General features: G+C 38.4%; 1 protein-coding gene across 2 annotated transcripts in view; it reads left to right on the top strand.

Annotated features, from left to right (window-relative positions):
- NEK11 (NIMA related kinase 11) overlaps positions 1-17,795 on the top strand; it is a 172,576-nt gene that overhangs the window by 90,126 nt on the left and 64,655 nt on the right. The gene's annotated exons all lie outside the window — the stretch shown is intronic.

The following is a 17,795-nucleotide window of genomic DNA, read 5'->3' as shown; positions in this document are numbered from 1 at the left end:
ATAGCCACCTTTCACCCAAATACTCAGAATCAGCATTCTAACAAATTCCTTGGGAAATTTGTATGCATATTAAGGCTTGAGAAGAACTGAGAGAGGTTCTGGGGCATGCTGGGCCCTTAATAAACAGTTGTTATATAATATACTTCTTAAGATTTGTTCAAACAGCCCAGTGTCATTCATCATATCTAATCTGAGTTTATGTTGATATACTAAAGCAAAACCTGCTACTCTTATATTAAATTTCGATTACCCTATTGTTCAGCTGCTCAAATTATATATACTCTTTTCTAGATGGGTATGGTAGGATGGTCCTTGATTACTTCAAATAAATATTTTCTGGAAGATCCATTAAACTTCCCTAACTAGAGTCATGCACTGCTATGGGATAGACTTCTTTTTGCAGAGTCAGGGCAGATTTCAAAGGGTAAATTTAGTTCCTTTGAGACAAGACAAAGTCGGAGTTACATTTGCAATTCATTGTCAATGTGTGTTTCAGAAATCCTCTGGGCAGTTCTGGTTGACTTGGACAGATGGCAAGTATGTGGAATTCAGGTGTAATTTGCTTCATGCGCACCTGCTCCCAGCCTTCCTTTCATTGCCTCATTCATCCTCTCAGGGGTTTATTTGCTTACTTCTTCACAGTTGGCTGTGTTTTGGAAAGAAGAAAGGAATGCAAATCACAGACTTTTAAGTAAAATGTACCTCTTTTTTTTTTTTTTTTTTCAACTCACCTCCCGGCACCCCCCCTCCCCCACCACTGCCGCTCTGAATTGCCATATTTAAGACCTGGGACTCAAATAAGAGAAAAGTCTTTGAAAAGGATAGAAGTGATGAGTTTGAGATAGTGTATTTATTCGCATGTAGAAATGCCCGGTTGGAAACTGGAGAAAATAAAAACATAGAGTTAGTAGAGTAAGAAGTATACATAGTAGATAGATTATAAAACTTGTACAAGATAATAAAAAAAAAAAAATTCTGTCCCAAGGGCCATGGTAGTTTCTACAATCATATTGTCTCATATTTCAGTCACTGGTTCCCATTCAAGGCAGGTACACTGGGACCATAGCAGGACCCTTTCCACAAGTTACTGGTTGATAAATGAAGTCTTTTCATGTGCTCAAACACAAGCAAATAGCAGTAGATCAAAATAAAATAGGTAAATGGCAAGCAGTGTGCTTTCAGTGTAGATGAAAGGATTTCCATAAAAGAATAATTTTCTATGAAAATTGGTTACTGAATTGTCCTCTAGATTTAATTGTTCCATAGTCTGTTTAGCAGATAACTCCACATCTTTTTATAACCTCAGTATATTCATCAAATGTGGCTCAGGTAGAATTATGTCTCTGGAAAACCAGGGTGTGATTTTGTGATCAACTCACTGTGTTTAATAGACCACTAACCCTCTTTCCCTGCCAAGCAACAGAAAAGCAAAGACCTAACTTGTCTGCCTTCCTTTTCTTTTGCCCAGAGAGTCTCGTTGTCTATGTGTTCTGTATTTGCCAGGATCTAATGCTCTGCCTGGCTTGTCTCAAGCCCCAGGGACCTTTGAGGGTGGCTTATGTTCCAGAAGGGACCTGAAGTAACCTTGGAAAGTCAGACCCTGCCTGAAAGTTTTCTATCAGGACTAGCCAATATTTCTAACTGAAGGACATCCTTAATGACTTGGAATGCCGTGACTGGTACATATAGCACTGAGAGGGAAAATATCATAGAGTTTATGCCTCTAGAGCCAGGCAGCCTATGTTGCAATCTTGGCCCCACCATCCACTCAATATGGAAGCTCAAATATTTTGCCTAATTCTGTGTTTCCTTATATGAAAAATGGGAATGATAATTATAGTTACTTCTTCTCAGATTTAGGTATGTAAGGAACATAGAACAGGAGACATGCTCTATAGTAAATACCATCATTAAAATGTCAGAATGGCCATCATTAACAAGTCTGCAAATAAATGGTGGGGGGAGGGTATGGAGAAAAGGGAATCCTCCTTCACTACTGGTAAGAATGTAAATTTGTATAACCACTATGGAAAATAGTATGGAGATTCCTCAGAAAACTAAATGTAGAAGTACTATATGGTCCAGCAATCTCACTCCTGGGCATATATCTCGGCAAAACTATAATTCAAAAAAATACATGTAGCCTTATGTTCATTGCAGCACTATTCACAATAGCTAAGACATAACTGTCCATCGACAGATGAATGGATTAAAAAGATATGGCACATATTAAAAAGGAATACTATTCAGCCATTAAGAAGAACAAAATAATGCCATTTGCAGCAACAGGAATGCACCTAGAGACTCTCATACCAAGTGACGTAAGTCAGAAAGGCAAAGACAAATACTGTGTGATATCACTTATATGTGGAATCTAAAATGTGGCCCAAATGAACTTATCCACAAAACAGAAACAGACTCACATAAAGAACAGACTTGTGGTTGCCAAGGGGGGAGGAGGGGAGGGAGCAGGATGGACTGGGAGTTTGGGGTTAGTAGGTGCGAACTATTACATTTAGAATGGATAAGCAATGATGTCCTGTACAGCACAGGGAACTATTTCCAGTCGCTTGGAATAGAACCTGATGGAAGATAGTATGAGAAAAAGAATGTGTGTGTATGTGTGTGTGTGTGTGTATGTGTGTATACTTATGACTGGGTCACTATGCTGTATAGCAGATATTGGCACAACATGGTAAATCAACTATACTTTTTAAAATGTCAACTGTCATTTTCATTATGATTATCATTGTTTTTGTTGCCATTTGTATTATGGGTGGAGACCATATAAAAGTTTACTCCCAAGACAATGCAAAATGACCTGGGTCAGGGATTGTTGCTCCCATCTAACCCTTCAGACCTGTCAGAGCCAGGAGAGATGGTCTGGCTTTGTTCTTCAAAGTCCTAAAGTAGACTCTGAGCTCACAGGGCTGAATGTCATCTTCAAGAGAGTGTGTCATGCCTTGATAGACTCCACTCTCAGACATATGAGTTTGATGGTTTTTTTTTTTTCTGTGTTCAAGTTATTACATGTACAATAGGTTACATAGCAGGGGTTAGTCAATGTAAATGTTTTAGAAAACATTTTTAAGAAACATTGAATGATAGCTAGTACCAATACAAAACAAGCTGATCTAACATGGTCCCATTCTGGGCAAACCATTTCTTCTCTCTAAGCTTCGATTTCTCATTGATACAATGAGAGGTTGAAATTAGCAAATCTTTTTTTAATTAATTTTTTTAAGTCAAAGTATAGTTATTTACAATGTTGTGCTAATTTCTGCTGTACAGCAAAGTGACTTATATATATATATATATATGTATATATATATGTTCATTTTTATTTATTTTTTGGTCATCATTTGTCCTTTTAGGGCTGCACCCACAGCATATGGAGGGTCTCAGGCTAGGGGTCCAGTCGGAGCTGTAGCTGCTGGCCAACGCCAGAGCCACAGCAACGCCAAATCCAAGCCACGTCTGCGACCTACACCACAGCTCAGGGCAACACTGGATCCTTAACCCACTGAACTAGGCCAAGGATCGAACCCACAACCTCATGGTTCCTAGTCGGATTCGTTTCCGCTGTGCCACGATGGGAACTCCTTCCTCATATTCTTTTCCATTATGGTTTATCACAGGAGATTGAATATAATTCCCTGTGCTATCAGTAGGACCTTGTTTATACTTTCTAAATGTAATTGTTTGCGTCTATTAACCCCACACTTCCAGTCCATCCCTCTCTTCCCCCTCATCGCTTGGCAACCACAAATCTGTTCTTTATGAGTCTGTTTCTGTTTTGTAGATAGGTTCATTTGTGCCATATTTTAGATTCCACATATAAGTGATACCAGGTGAAATTAGCAAACCTTGAGAGTCCCTGGTAATACTGTATTGTGTCAGTATAAGAAAACTTCGTGAGGTTTGAATTAGAATCTTCTCTGGAGAAAATAAGTAAGTACATTAAGGCAGTTCATAGCACACAAATATTTTGCATATACCCATACAAATAAAAGTGTTTGGTTCAGTCTGATGAGTTTATTAGTATATAACCCTCCTCTTTCTATTTTTTAAGATAACTTTGTTTTATAATATAAAAAGTACTGACATGATAATTACCTTTTTTTGTGGTTAATGTATATATTAAACTTTTATTATGTTCTAAACACTGTTAGTGCAGTTTTCTGTTTAATAATAACATAATTCCATAAATAGTAACATAATTACATAAATTCCAAAATTTCTATAAACAGTGTACTATTAGGAAAATGAATATGAATAAAATATCAAATAGTTACCAGGAGCACAAAATTTGAACCTGCACGTATTCAATTCAGAGACAATGCTCTTAGGCATTGAATATACATTTATGAATATGTCTAAAAGACTAGATGGACAACAACAATGTTTTTACTGACTCTTTTTTTGATCTAATAGATATTTCACCTCTAATGAGATGTTTTAAAACGTTTTCACTTCTGTATGAAGTCCCATATACAAGCACAGAATAAAGAAAATGCTAGGAGTTCCCGTTGTGGCTCTGAGGATAAGACCCAACATTTCTATGAGGATGCAGCTTCAATCTCTTATCTCGCTCATTGGGTTAAGGATCCAGCATTGCCACAAACTGCAGCATAGGTCACAGATGCAGCTCAGATCTGGTGTTGCTGTGGATGTGGCATAGGCTATAGCTCCCTCTTGATGTGGCCTCCTCTTTTTCTTCTGGAATAGGGTATCTTTTTTAAGGTTTCAGGTCCATTTGGGTGGAGATTGCTCAGCATTTAGTTGTGAATTTTGCTGTTTTTAGGAGAGAAGTTGAGCTCCAGTCCTTCTATTCCGCCATCTTCATAATTACCTTTTTCATTTCAGCCATTCTGATGAGTGTGTGTGTTAACTGCACTGTCGTTTTCATTTGCATTTCTCTGAAGACTAATAATGTTAAACAACTTCTCATGATTTGGGGCCATTTAATGTCTCTTCAAATCATTTGCTCATTTTTCTATTGGATTATCTCCTCTTTATTATTGATTTGTAGGTGATTGATTGATTGATTTAGCTTTTTTGGATACCAGTCTTTGATGCGTATTTTAATTGCAAATTTTTTGACCATTCTCTTCATTTTTATTTTCCAAATGGCGTCCAGTTGTGAATAAAAGTTTATAATGTTAGTGATGTCCATTTTATCCATACCTAACTTTTTTGTTAGTGCTTTGTGCATCTTGTTTTAAAAAAACTTTGCTTGCCTCAAGGTCAGGAAGATATTTACCTGTTTTCTCTCTTTTTTTAATTTTAATTTTTTTTTCTTTATATGGCCACACCTATGGAATATGGAAGTTCCCAGGTTAAGGGTCAAATTAGAGCTACAGCTGCAGGCCTACAACACAACCACTAGCAACACCAGATCCAAGTTGCTGCAGCTTGTGGCAACTCTGGATACTTAACCCACTGTGTGAGGCCAGGGATCAAACCCATATCCTTATAGACACTGTGTTGGGTTCTTAACCTGCTGAGCTAGAATGGGAACTCCATACCTGTTTTCTCTTAAAAGCTTTATGATTTTTATCTTTCAGTTAGATTTACCTGTAATTGATTTTCATGCATATGTATAATGAAAAGCAAAAGCTCATGTATGTTATTTTCCACATGGATATTCAATTGGCCTTTATTTATTTACTTATTGCTTTTTATGTCCACACCCTAGGCATATGGAAGTTTCCAGGCTTGGGGTCACATCAGAGCTACAGCTGCCGGCCTAAACCACAGCCACAGCAATGCAGAATCTGAGCTGCGTCTGAGACCTACACCATAGCTCATAGCAACACTGGATCCTTTAACCCGCAGATGGAATCTGCGTCCTCTTGGATACTAGTCGGGTTCGTTATGCTGAGCCACAATGGGAACACTGACCTTGCATAATTTATTTAAAAGATTATCTTTTCCTCTCATCTTTGCTTTAGTTAAGTAATTGAGTATGTGTGGATTGGTTTTCAAGCTATTTTGTTCCATGGTCTGTTATTTACTCTTTGTTAATATCACACTTTCACAAGAAATGCAACTTTACAGTAAACCTTGCTATTTGGTATAAGACCTCTACACTTGGAGTTACTGTCGTGGCTCAGTGGTTAACGAATCTGACTAGCATCCATGAGGATGTAGGTTCAATCTCTGGCCTTGTTCAGTGGGTTAAGGATCTTGCGTTGCTATGGCTGTGGTGTAGGCCAATGGCTGTAGCTCTGATTCAACCTCGTAGCCTGGGAACCTCCATATGCCGCAGGTGCGGCCTTAAAAAGGCAAAAAAAAAAAAAAAAAGACCTCTACACTTGATCTTCTTCAGTTGCCATGGCTACCCTTTTCCCTTAGCATTTCCATATACATTTTAGACACAGCTTGTCAATTCCTACAAAAAAGTCTGCTAGGGTTGGGATCAATATTGCATTAGATCTATAGGTCATTATGGTAAAAACTGATGTCTTTGTAATATTGAAACTTCCATTGTGGATCTATTCCTTTTTATTTTTAGATTTCCTTTAATTTCTTTCAGCAATGTATTGAGGTTACAACATAGGATCGTTCATATCTTAATGTTTTATTCCTACGTATTTGACATTTTGTGATGTTAATGTAACTGACATTTTTTTCATCTTGTACTTTTTTATTCTATATAGAGATAACACTTTTCTGTCTTTGAAAGGGATATTTGTCTTATGACAATCTGTAATAAATTTGTCCTTTTGGCCTAATAGTTGATGCTCTATTTTTATGACACCTGTGTAAAGAATGTAGGTAAAAGTATTATAATAATATATTTCCAGTGACTTTTAAAAATTTATTTTTAATTAACGTTTATAGTTTAAGTTATATTTATTAAAGTTTCCTTAAAAGTTTATAGTTGATTTACAGTGTTTGTCAATTTCTGCTGTATGGCATAGTGACTCAGTCATTAATTTCATTTTTAAATGTATTTGTTTCAGGTGTATAGAAATGACCTTTTTATCCAAGAGCCTGGCTAAATTCAGTAGTTAATTCTTGTAGTTTGTAGTATCTTTTGACTTTTTCAATGTACACAATCATGTGGAAATGCTAGTGACAGTTTTTCTTCTTTCCTAATCTTCAAAGATATTTTTCAATTTTTTAGCCTTACTGTACTGGGTAGTACCTTCATTTCATGTTGAATGGAAGTGATGATAGTAGTCTTTATTATCTTTGTTCTTGATCTCAAAAGTAAAACATAAATGTTCAATATTTCACCAATAAGCATAATATTCTCTATATATTTTATAGCTTTAAAAATTAGATTAAGGAGGCTCTCAGTGTGCTGAATTTTCAGCTTTTTAAAAACAAACAGATTTCAGGAGTTCCCATTGTGGCCCAGTGGTTAATGAATCTGATAGGTATCCCTGGCCTTGCTCAGTGGGTTAAGGATTCGGCGTTACTGTGAGCTGCGATGTAGGTTGCAGACTCGGCTCGGATCCTGCATTGCTGTGGCTCTGGTGTAGGCTGGCAGCTACAGCTCTGATGAGACCCCTAGCCTGGGAACCTCCATGTGCCCTGGCCGGCCCTAGCAAAAGACAAAACAAACAAACAAAAAAACAAAAAAAAACCAGACAGTTTTCAAAATTCATCAAATGTTGTTTTCTGCATCTATCAAGGTGATGATATAATTTTTTCTCTTTTCTTCTGTAATAAATATTCTGTTGATTGGTTTTTAAATGATAAGTGAACCTGATTTTTTACAGTATCATCATATTCTATTTGTGTATATATATATATATATATATTTTTTTTTTTTGCTATTTCTTGGGCCGCTCTGGCGGCATATGGAGGTTCCCAGGCCAGGGGTCGAATGGGAGCTGCAACCACCGGCCTAAGCCAGAGTCACAGCAATGCAGGATCCGAGCCGCGTCTGCAACCTACATCACAGCTCACGGCAACGCCGGATCGCCAACCCACCGAGCAAGGGCAGGGACCGAACCCGCAACCTCGTGGTTCCCGGTCGGGTCCATTAACCACTGCGCCACGACGGGAACTCCATCATCATATTCTATTTGTAATGCACATGCAGATGTGTATGTATGTTTGGATTTGTTAAATGTGTGTTCATGAGAAAAGTCACCTATAATTTTTCTTTCCAATAATATTTATTTCTTTTCCTTTCCTTATTATATTTATAAAAGAAAGAGATTAAATAAGATTAGTGTTATTTATTCCTTGAGCATTGGGAAGAATTTGCCAGTAAAGCCATCTGGCTCTGGAAATTTACCTGGTTAAATTTTTTAAATTATTATTTTAGTTACTTATTTTTATTTAATAGATTTCCTGTTTCTTCTTATACAGGTTTGCTAAGTTATGTTTTTGAAAATATTTGTTGCATGTAATTTGTCAAATTTATTGGAGACAATGTTTATAATGTCATCTGAATAACTTTTAGTATCTATTCTATCTATAGTGTTGTATGCGGATGCTTTCCATTCCTGTTGTTGTTCATCTCTGATATTTTTCTTGTTTTCTTGATCAGTCTTGCTAGAGGTCTATTAAATTTATTAGTCATTATTGATTTTATTTTTATTCTCTGTTTTTAATTTCATTATTTTTCACTCTTAAAAAAATTTCCTTTCTTCATTTTTTTTTGGTTTAAAATGCTTTACTTTTTCTAGCTTCTCAAGTTCACTTGGATCATAGATGATAAAGCTTATTCTTTGTTATTGTTCATTTAATAATACTTTGAATTTTGCTACATTTACTTTAGCTGCATTTAATAAGTGTTGATATTTTGTAGCATTCAGTTTAAAATATTTTCTAATTTCCATTGTGACGTCTTCTTTGACCCGGGGATTATTTACATGTGGTATTCCATTTTTTTTTTTTTTTGGGAAAAGCAAAGGCTATTTATTCTAAGCTTGCTATAGCAAGGGAGTCATTCTTTTTTTTAAATTACTCAATGTATTTATTAAATTTACAGTTGTACAATGATCATCACAATCCAATTTTATAGGATTTACATCCCACAACCCCAGCACATCCCCCCACCCCCCAAACTGTCTCCTTTGGAAACCATAAGTTTTTCAAAGTCTGTGAGTCAGTATCTGTTCTGCAAAGAAGTTCAGTCTGTCCCTTTTCAGATTCCACATGTCAGTGAAAGCATTTGATGTTGGTGTCTCGTTGTATGGCTGACTTCGCTTAGCATGATAATTTCTAGGTCCATCATGTTGCTAAAAATGCCATTACTTTGTTCCCTTTAATGGCTGAGTAATCTTCCATTGTGTATATGTACCACATCTTCTTGATCCACTCCTCTGTCGATGGACATTTAGGTTGTTTCCAGGTCTTGGCTGTTGAAACGAGTGCTGCAGTGAACATTGGAGTACATGCGTCTTTGCGAGTCGTGGTTTTCTCTGGATAGATGCCCAGGAGTGGGATTGCTGGATCAAATGGGAGTTCTATTTTTAGTTTTCTGAGGACTCTCCACAGTGTTTTTCCACAGCGGTTGCACCAATGTACAATCCCACCAAGAGTGTACTAGGGTGTGTTTTTCTCCACACCCTCTCCAGCACTTCTTGTTTGTAGACTTTTTGATGATGGCCATGCTGGCTGGTGTAAGGTGGTACCTCAGAGTGGTTTTGATTTGCATTTCTCTAATAATGAGTGATGCTGAACATCCTTTCATGTGTTTTTTTGGCCATCTGTATGTCTTCTTTGGAGAACTGTCTGTTTAGATCTACTGCCCCATTTTTTGATGGGTTGTTTGTTTTTATGGTATGGAGCTGCAGAAAGTGTTTATAAAATTTGGAGATGAATCCCTTGTCAGTCGACTCACCTGCAAAGATGTTCTCCCATTCTGTGGGTTGTCTTTTCGTTTTGTTTAGGGCTTCGTTTGCTGTGCAGAAACTTTTAAGTTTAGCTAAGTCCGATTTGTTTATTTTTGTTTTTACCGTCATTACTCTAAGAGGTGGATCTGAGAAGATGTTGCTGTGGTTTATGTCGGAGAGTGTTTGGCCTATGTTTTCCTCTAAGAGTTTTATGGTGCCTGGCCTTACATCTAGGTCATTCATCCATTTGGAGTTTCTTTTTGTGTATGGTGTTAGGGAGTGTTCTAATTTCATTCTTTTCCATGTGGCTGTCCAGTTTTCCCAGCACACCACTTATTGAGGGGGCTGTCTTTTCTCCATTGTATATCCTTGCCTCCTTTGTCATAGATTAGTTGGCTGTAGGTGCATGGGTTTAAGTCTGGGCTTTCTATCCTGTTCCCCTGATCTGTATGTCTGTCTTTGTGCAAGTACCATGCAGTTTTGACAACTGTTGCTTTGTGGTAGAGTCTGAAGTCCGGGAGCCTGATTCCTCCAAGCCCATTTTTCTTTTCCAGGATGTCTTTGGCTATTCTGGGTCTGTTGTGCTTCCAAGCAAACTTTAAAATATTTTGTTTGAGTTCTGTGAAAAAATGTCCTTGGTAATTTGATAGGGATTGCATTGAATCTGTATGTTGCCTTGGGTAGTATAGTCATTTTGATAATATTGACTCTTCCAGTCCACGAGCATGGTATGTCTTTCCATCTATTTGTGTCATCTTCGATTTCCTTCGTCAGTGGCTTATAGTTTTCAGAGTACAGGTCTTTTGTCTCTTTAGGTAGGTTTACTCCTAGGTATTTTATTCTCTTGGATGCGGTGGTAAACGGGACTGCTTCCCTAATTTCTCTTTCTGCTCTTTCATTGTTAGTGTATAGAAATGCCGTCGATTTCTGTGTATTGATTTTGTATCCTGCGATGTTGCCAAATTCATGGATGAGCTCTAACAGTTTTCTGGCAGAGTCTTTAGGGTTCTCTGGGTATATTATCATGTCATCCGCAAACAGTGGTAGTTTTACTTCTTCCTTTCCAGTTTGGATTCCTTTTATCTCTTTTACTTCTCTGATTGCTGTGGCTAGGACTTCCAGAACTGTGTTGAAGAGTAGTGGCAAGAGCGGACATCCTTGTTCCTGATCTCAGCGGGAATTCTTTCAGCCATTCACCATTGAGAGTGATGTTCGCTGTGGGTTTGTCGTATATGGCCTTTATCATGCTGAGGTAGGTTCCCTCTATGCCCACTTTCTGAAGGGTTTTTATCAGGAATGGGTGTTGGATTTTGTCAAAGGCTTTTTCCGCGTCTATTGAGGGGACCATATGATTGTTATTCTTCAGTTTGTTAATGTGGTGTGTCGCACTGATGGATTTAGGGATGTTGAAGAACCTTGCATCCCTGGGATAAATCCCACTTGATCATGATGTGCAATCCTTTTAATGTATTGTTGGATGCGGTTTGCTAGTATTTTGTTGAGGATTTTTGCATCGATGTTCATCAGTGCAATTGGCCTGTAGTTTTCCCTTTTTGTGGTATCTTTGTCTGGTTTTGGTATCAGGGTGATGGTGGCCTCACAGAATGAGTTTGGGAGTATCCCTTCCTCTGCAATTTTTTTTGAAGTAGTTTCAGAAGGAGAGGTGTGAGCTCCTCTCTAAATGTTTGATAGAATTTGCCTGTGAAGCCATCTGGTCCTGGACTTTTGCTTGCTGGAAGTGTTTAAATCACAGTGTCAGTTTCAGTTCTTGTGATGGGTCCGTTCATCTTTGCTATTTCGTCTTGGTTTAGTCTTGGAAGATTGTACTTTTCTAAGAATTTGTCCATTTCTTCTAGGTTTTCCATTTTATTGGCATATAGCTGTGTCTTATGATCCTTTGTATTTCTGTGGTGTCTGCTGTTACTTCTCCTTTCTCCTTTCTAATTTTATTGATGTGAGTCCTCTCTCTTTTTTGCTGGATAAGTCTGGCTAAGGGTTTATCAATTTTGCTGATCTTTTCAAAGAACCAGCTTTTTTATTTCATTGATCTTTTCTACGGTTTTCCTCGTTTCTATTTCATTGATGTCTGCTCTGATCTTTATGATTTCTTTCCTTCTGCTAACTTTAGGCCTCCCTCGTCTGTTCTTTTCTCTCGAGCTGCTTTAGATGTCAAGTTAGCTTGTTTATTTGGGCTTTTTCTTGTTTCCTGAGGTGGGCTTGTATTGCTATAAACTTTCCTCTTAGAATGGCTTTTGCTGCATCCCATGGGTTTTGGAGTGTTGTATCTTTGTTGTCATTTGCTTCTGGGTATTTGTTCATTTCCTCTTTGATTTCTTCAGTGATCCATTGGTTGTTTAGTAGCATGTTGTTGAGTCTCCACGTGTTTGTGTTTTTTTCCAGGTTTTTTTCTTCTTGTTGATTTCCAGTCGTATTAGCGTTGTGGTTGGAAAAGATGCTTGGTATGATTTCAGTTTTCTTAAAAGTTACCGAGGTTGGATTTGTAGCCCAGGATGTGATCAATCTTAAGAGAATGTTCCATGTGCGCTTGAGAAGAATGTGTGTTCTGTTGCTTTGGGATGGAATGTCCTATAAATATCTATGAAGTCCATCAGGTTTAATGCTTCATTCAGGGCCTGTGCTTCCTTATTGATTTTCTGTCTGGATGATCGGTCCATTGCTGTAAGAGGGGTGTTAAAGCCCCCCACTATGATTGTGTTATTGTTGATTTGTCCTTTTAGGGTTGTTAGCAGTTGCCTTATATATTGTGGTGAATCTGTGTTGGGTGTGTGGATATTTAAAATTGTTATCTCTTCTTCTTGGATTGATCCTTTGATCATTGGGTAGTGACCTTCGTTGTCCCTTAAAATATTCCTCATTTTAAAGTCTGTTTTGTCTGAGATGAGTATTGCTACTCCAGCTTTCTTTTGATTCCCGTTTGCATGGGATATTTTCTCCCATCCTCTCACTTTCTATTTGTGTGTGTCCCTAGAAGCGAAGTGGGTCTCTTGGAGACGGCATATATATGGGACTTGTTTTTGTATGCATTCAGCCCGTCTATGTCTTTTGGTTGGGGCGTTTAGTCCGTTAACACTTATGGCAATTATTGATATGTATGTTCTTTTTTTCTTTTTCCCCCTTTCCTAGGGCTGCTCCAATGGCATATGGAGGTTCCCAAGCTAGGGATCGATTTGCAGCCATAGCTGCCGGCCTACCCTAGAGCCACAGCAATGCAGGATCCGAGCCACATCTGCGACCCACACCACAGCTCACGGCAATGCCAGATCCTTAACCCACTGAGCAAAGCCAGGGACCGAACCCGCAACCTCATGGTTTCTAGTCGGATTCGTTAACCACTGCGCCACGACGGGAACTCCTGATGGGTATGTTCTTATTGCCATCTTATTAGTTGCTTTGGATTTGTTTTGGTTGTTCCTTTTTCTTCCCTTCTTCTCTTGTTCTCTCCTCTTGTGGTTTGATGACTGTCTTCAGGGTTGTATTTGAGCTGATTTTTCTTATTTGTTTGTGTATCAATTGTAGATTTTTGGTTTGCAGGTATTCTGAAGTTTTGATATAAGAGTCTATATGTATATGAGGTTGTTTTACCTTGTTGGTCTCTTAATTGCAAGTGCATCTCCAGTGTCCTGCAGTTGTACCCACCTCTTCTCATGATTTCTGATTTTGGTGGCATAATTGTGCACGGATGATTTCGTATCTTTACTGTATATATTCTTTTACTGGTGAGCCTTGTCGTTTGTGGTATTTTTGTTTCCTGTTGCATCCTTTTCTTTTCTGCTCAGAGAAGTTCCTTTAGTATTTGTTGTAAGGCTGGTTTAGTGTTGCTGAGTTCTCTTACCTTTTGCTTATCTGTGAAGCTTTTGATTTCTCCTTCAAATCTGAATGAGAGCCTTGCTGGGTAACCTAATCTTGGTTGGAGGTTTTTCCTTTCATCATGTTAAGTATATCATGCCACTCCCTTCTGGCCTGCAGAGTTTCTGCTGAAAAATCTGCTGATAACCTTATCGGGGTTCCCTTGATGTTACTTGTTTCTTTTCCCTAGCTGCTTTCAATATGTTCTCTTTGTCTTTAATTTTGGTCAGTTTGATTAGTATGTGTCTCGGGGTGTTCCTCCTTGGGTTTATTTTATATGGTACTCGTTGTGCTTCCTGGGTTTGCGTGAGTGGTTCCTTTCCCATGTGAGGGAATTTTTTGGCTATTATCTCTTGGAATATTTTTTCTGTCCCCTGCTCTCTCTTCTCCTTCTGGCACCCCTATAATACGGATGTTGGTGCGTTTCACGTTGCCCCAGAGTTCTCTGAGACTCTCTTCATTTGTTTTCAATCTTTTCTCTCTTTTCTGTTCTGCATCCGTAATTTCCACCAATCTGTCCTCCACCTCGCTTATTCGTCCTTCTGCCTCCTGTATTCTGCTGTTAGCTGCTTCTAGTGAATTTTTTATTTCAGCTCTTCTTGTTTAAGTTTTATATTCTGTGTCTCTTTGGTCAGTGTTTCCTGAAAGTTATCCATCTTTGCCTCCAGTTTATTTCCAATGTCTTGCATCATCTTCAGCATCAACAGTCTAAAGTCTTTTTCCTGGAGGCTGAGAATCTCCTGATCACTTAGCTGATTTTCTGGGGGTTTTCCTTTCTCCCTCATCTGCATTATAGATCTCTGTCTTTTCATTTTTATAGGTTTTTGGTGTGGTGACCTTTTTACAGATAATAGAGTTGTAGCCTCTTTTACTTCTGGTGCCTGCCCCCCTTGTGGCCGAAGTTGGTATGGGGGCTTGCTGTAGGCTTCCTGATGAGAGGGACTGATGCCTGCCCACTGGTAGGTGGAGCTGATTCTAACCCCTCTGGTGGGTGAGGCTTTGTCTCTGGATGGGATTAGAGGCAGCTGTGTGCCTGGGGGGTCTTTAGGCAGCCTGATTACTGAGGGGTGGGGCTGTGATCCCACTTGGATTGTTGTTTGGCCTGGGGCTTCTCAGCACTGACTGATGGATGTGGCCAGATTTTCCCAAAATGGCCACCTCCAGAGTAAGGCACACTGATGAATACTCCCGAGAGCTTTGCTTCCAATGTCCTTCCCCCACCACAAGCCACATTCACCCCTGTTTTCCCAGAATGTCCTCCAAGAACTGCAGTCGGGTTTGACCCAGATTCCTATGGAGACTTTGCTTTGCCCTGGGACCCAGTGCATGTGAAAGTCTGTGTGTGCCTTTTAAGCATGGGGTCTCCCTTTCCCCCAGTCCCGTGGAGCTCCTGCACACAAGCCCCACTGGCCTTCAATGCCAGATGCTCTGGGGCTCTTTCTCCCAGTGTCAGATCCCCACACGTGAGAGTCTGATGTGGGGCTCAGAACTCTCACGCCTGTAGGTGAGTCTCTGTGAACCAGTTACTTTCCAGTCTGTGGGGCTTCCCACCTGGGAGGTATGGCATTGCTCACATCACCTAATCACCCCTCCTTCCTCTTGATGTGGCCTCCCCTTTGTCTTCTGGAGTAGGATATCTTTTTGAAGGTTTCCAGTCCATTTGGTTGAAGATTGCTCAGCATTTAGTTGTAAATTTTGCTGTTTTTAGGAGAGAAGTTGAGCTCCAGTCCTTCTATTCAGCCATCTTAATCCCATCTCCCAGATGTGGTACTCCTTAATTTTCAAGTAGTTGGAGATTTTGTAGTGTTTTTCCCCCTTTCTTTTGTTAAAGTCTAGCTTATTTTCAATGTTGTCAGAAAATACACCCTGAGGATTCCAATTCTGTTAATGGTCAATTTTGATAAATGTCCCATGTACCCTAGAAAAGAATCTGAATTCTGTCATTGTTGAATGCATTTATGTTAACTTGTCAATTATATCAATTTTGTCAATTTGGGAATTATGTTTAGCTTTGCTCTATTCTTATTTTTTTGTTTGCTTGTTCCATCAGCTACTCAAACAGTTGTGTTAAAGTCTTTCACACTGATTGTGAATTTGACTATTTTTGTTTTTGATTCTGTCAAATTTTGCTTCACACACAATGTTACTGGGTATATATGGTTTTAGAACTGCTGTATATTCTTAGTGGTTTGATTTCATTACCAATCTGCCATCTTCACCTTAGTAGTGGTTTTTGCCTTAAAGTCTGCTCTGTCTGATACTAGGATAGCTACACCAGCAATATTTTCATAAATAATTCATGGTATAGCTATCAACTACTGTTTGTTCTTATGTTTTTGTTTCATGAACAGTTATATTTTTTTACTCTGATAGTCTTTTTAATTAGAGTACTATCAGTTTACATTAAATATAATTACTTCATATTTTAAATTTTATTTACCATCTTATTATTTGCTTTATACACATCCCACTTATTTATGTTCCTTTTTCTGTCCTTTCTTGCTTTCTTTTATTTTGAATTTTTATTGTTTCCTTTTTTTCCTCTAGTAATTTGTTAGTTATATGCTTGTCAGTTATTCGTTATTTTACTATTCCTTTGTCAGTAACCCTAGCAATTATAACATGCATCCCTGACTTATTAGTCTGGTAAAATGATCACTTTTGGAGTTCCCGTTGTGGCTCAGCAGTGATGAGCCCAACTAGTACCCGTGAGGACTCAGGATCAGTGGGTTAAGGATCTCAGTGGCCTACCTCAGTGGGTTAAGGATCTGGAGTTGCTACGAGCTGTGGTGTAGGTCGCAGATGAGGCTTGGATCCTGCATTGCTGTGGCCGTGGTGTAGGCCAGCAGCTACAGCTTGGATTCGACCCCTGGCCTGGGAACTTCCATATGCCATAGGTGCGGTCCTAAAAAGACAAAAAGAAAAAAATCACTGCTTTTACCATTTTCCCAGTAGTGTTAGGATCTTATGATTCTTTAATTCCATTTAAACTCTTATGTCTTGTGCATTATTTTTGTCATAAAATGTTATTCTCTGTAATTTTAAATCCCACAAGATAGTTAATATTGTTTTAGAGAGTTAATGTTGATTTATGCATATTCACAAAATTACTTTTTCCAGTGCCCTTCATCCCTTTTTTCATTCCTTGTTTCTCTCAGGGATCATCTTTCTTCTACTGGAAGAACTCCCATTTAAAATTTTAGTGCTTTCATGCTGGCATGAATTCTCTAACTTTTTGTTGGTCTAAAAATGCTTTATTTCTGCAACACCAAATGCTGGTGAGAATGTAGAGAAATTGGATCACTTATATACTGAAAAATGCAGCTACATTGGACGACAGTTTGCAGTTTCTTACATACTAAATGTGCAATTACCATATGATCTGGCAACTGAGCTCTGGGCCAACGTTCCCAGGGCAATGAAAACTTACATCCACAAAAAACCTATATGTGAATGTTCATAGCACCTGTTTGAAATAGGTAAAAATGGGGACCAATCCAAAGGTCCTTTAATAGGTGAATGATTAAAGAAACTGTGATGCATCCATACCGTGAACTATTACTCAAAAATAAAAAGAAATGAATTATTGATACACAAAACACTTTGGACGGATCACCTGGGAATTATGCTGAGTGGAAAAAGTCAGCCTCAAAAGGTTACAAACTGTACGCTTCTTTTTATATAACATTTGTGAAGACAGAAACTACTAGAAGTGAAGAACAGATTAGGTGTTGGGGTGGAGTGTAGGGTGAGGGAGAGGTGGGGCATTTAATAAAGGACAACATGAAGGACCCAAGTGATGATGGAACGTTCTGTATGTTGACCAGCAGGTGGATAAACAAACATGAGATAATATTGTATAGTGCTAAACACACCCACCCACAAGTGCTAATTAAACTGGTAAAATCTGAATAAGACCAGTATACTGTACCAATGTCAACATCTTCATTGTGATTTTGTACCAGAGTTTTGCTAAATGTTACCATTGGGAGAAACTGGGTAATGAATATGCAATTCTCTGTGTTATTTCTCACAACTGCATGGAAATCCATAACTATATCAAAATTAAAAGTTTAATTAAGGAAAATAAAAATGCAGTAGCATGTAAAGATGTCCACAATATAA

The sequence above is a fragment of the Phacochoerus africanus genome, chromosome 1, assembly GCF_016906955.1.
Source record: "Phacochoerus africanus isolate WHEZ1 chromosome 1, ROS_Pafr_v1, whole genome shotgun sequence".
Classification (NCBI taxonomy): domain Eukaryota; kingdom Metazoa; phylum Chordata; class Mammalia; order Artiodactyla; family Suidae; genus Phacochoerus; species Phacochoerus africanus.
This window is presented reverse-complemented; position numbering and strand designations above follow the sequence as displayed.